Here is a 2474-nt window from a genome sequence, read left to right as displayed (position 1 = left end):
GGCCTAACAAGTTAACAGGACAAGAAGGGCTTATTAACACCTGTGCTTGACATTCAAGTCCAGTTTCCTTATCTTTTACTGCAACTGGGTTTGTTAACTGATGTCTGTCTGTCTGACCTCCTGCCGTTTTTATATTTATGACTGATGAAGAATATGTGACTCCGGGAGGACTGGAGGTTAGGACAGTCCTACATGCTCCAGTGTCACACAGACATTCATATACTTTGCCGTTTATGACTAACTTCCGACTTGGCAAGGTTTCCCACTGCCTTTCTGCTAATAACTGACACACTGCTTGTAAATCTATTTCCTTATCTAAAAGGTCTTGTAAAGTGACCTCCGTTTCCTTTCTTAAAATCACCTCTGTTTTGCCTCGGATGGTGTCGGTAACAGGGGCCTCCGAGGGGGGTCATTGATCATTGTTTTCAATGGAGTTTGGGTTATATGGTTGTTTCCCTACTCTACAATTCCTAGCTAAGTGTCCAGGTTTCCTGCATGTCCAGCAAATGTTATCTTGCTGAGACGAATTCCTGTAATTGTTTCTGAAAACACCTCTCCCCCTTCCTCGGCCTCTTGACCTTCCTCTGAATCCTCCCCTCCCCGGAGGATTCATTTGCACTAGCGCTACTACTTCTGAGGCGCTGAATATTGTGTCTGTCTTTTCCTGTTTCTGCGCTTTCTGCGCGTGTTGAGCATATTATAGTGCTTGTTGGACTGAACCAGTATTCTGATGTACCCAATGTTTGTCAAGATATTTTCGCAATTCGGGCTTTAGGCCTGCGACAAAAGCTCGTTTTAGCTGTTGTTGGTACACTCCTACTGCCTCTTCATCAAATGGGATCCCTGAGTTTCCTCTAAATACAACTCTCATTCTATCCATAAAATCCTCAGGTTCCTCTCCATCTTTTTGTTTACATTGCGCTATTCGTCCATAGTCTGCGCGTCTTACGAAGGCTGTCTCTACCCTGTTTCGCAAGTCTCGTAATGCTTGTATGAGTTCCTGCGAGTCATGTGCTAAGACTTCATCATTATTACCATGTCCTGTGAAGTCTCCCGCTACACGTCCCCATTTATGGGTAAACAACTGTCTGAGACATCTATACATTTCCCTGCCGTTCAAATGAAAACTACTTTGTAATTCTAGGATGGCAGTCCAAAACTCGGGTACCCCTTCTTCAACCGGGGGTATTCCTTTTAAAGCCGCTGTTCTATCCTCAGCGGTCCAGGGTCTATATACTAACATAGTTTCGGGTCCTGCATTATTTGGGCCTCGATTTGGATTTGCCACTTCTACGAGTGGACACACCAAATCATTCTCCCAGTCTTCCTGTTCTGTGTCATTTTTTGGATGCCAGCGTACTTTACTTGTCTCCAGATCCTTTAACGGATACAGAGAAGGGTTAGACCCTCGGGTCATCATTCGAGATGATTCCCCTCCTCCTATTTGTCGTCTATTTACAGCTGGAACTGGTGCAGGCGCAATCATTGGAATTTGTGGGGGCAGTAAGGGAACTGGAGCGGCAGAAGATTTTGTTGCCGTCTCCTCATCTAGTGTAATTAAAGTCGCCTGTAATTTTTTCTCCTTATTTCCCTTTTTTTGCTGTCTTTTATTATCTCTTAATTTACTCTGTTCTAACCATGCATCAGAAAAAACATATTCTTTTTTTCTGTCTTTACCTTCTTTCTTATTGGTAGTCTGTAACATCTCCAGTTTTAAGTTTCCCTGTAATTTTAATATATCTGGAGTGTGGAGTTTTCCTTCAAACCCATGTTTTTTTCCTCCATCTCTGACTACTTATTTGTCCTGATCCTGGCTTATATCCTTCCATAAACTTCTCATCTCCCTCTAGTTCCATTTGTTTACTTTGATTCTTCCCCATTGTTACCTTTTAATGGATACACTACAAAAAATAAAAAATCCTAAAAGCAAGTCTCTGGCATGAGACCTCAGGAGGACACTAACACGGCCTTCTACTGCTCCCTATTAGAGCAGCGGTGTTAGTTTTCAGGGATGAAACCCGTCCTTGATCCTTCAGTCACCAGTATGTTGTTGCTTTTAGGGTGGATCGTGTAGGTTAATCTAAAACCTATAAAAACACATCCACATACAACACTGTATATATTTCCAACAACGCCTACTTTCTCTCCCGGTTAATTTCGGCTAACCTCAACCACATGCATGTCTTGGCCACCTACTTATTTAGGTGCCGTATCTCTCACTTGGCCACCTACTCACTTAGGTGCCATATCTCTCACCTGTATAGTGTGCTCTCTGATCCGTCACCGAGGTCCTTCAGACATCACCAGACGTCGAGCGCAGTTCTAACCACCGGCCTGATGACGAATTCACATCACAGGTCTTTCTTGCACCCGACTTCGAGTGGCTGTCGACAGACTTCGGTGTCGCTTCTCTCGGCGTACTGGAGACGTCTTCGGGGTTCCTCGGATCCGGCTCGAAGGACCAAATTCTATGT

This window comes from Brienomyrus brachyistius, unplaced genomic scaffold, assembly GCF_023856365.1.
Source record: "Brienomyrus brachyistius isolate T26 unplaced genomic scaffold, BBRACH_0.4 scaffold434, whole genome shotgun sequence".
In the NCBI taxonomy this organism is placed as follows: domain Eukaryota; kingdom Metazoa; phylum Chordata; class Actinopteri; order Osteoglossiformes; family Mormyridae; genus Brienomyrus; species Brienomyrus brachyistius.
Note: the sequence above shows the minus strand (reverse complement) of the source record.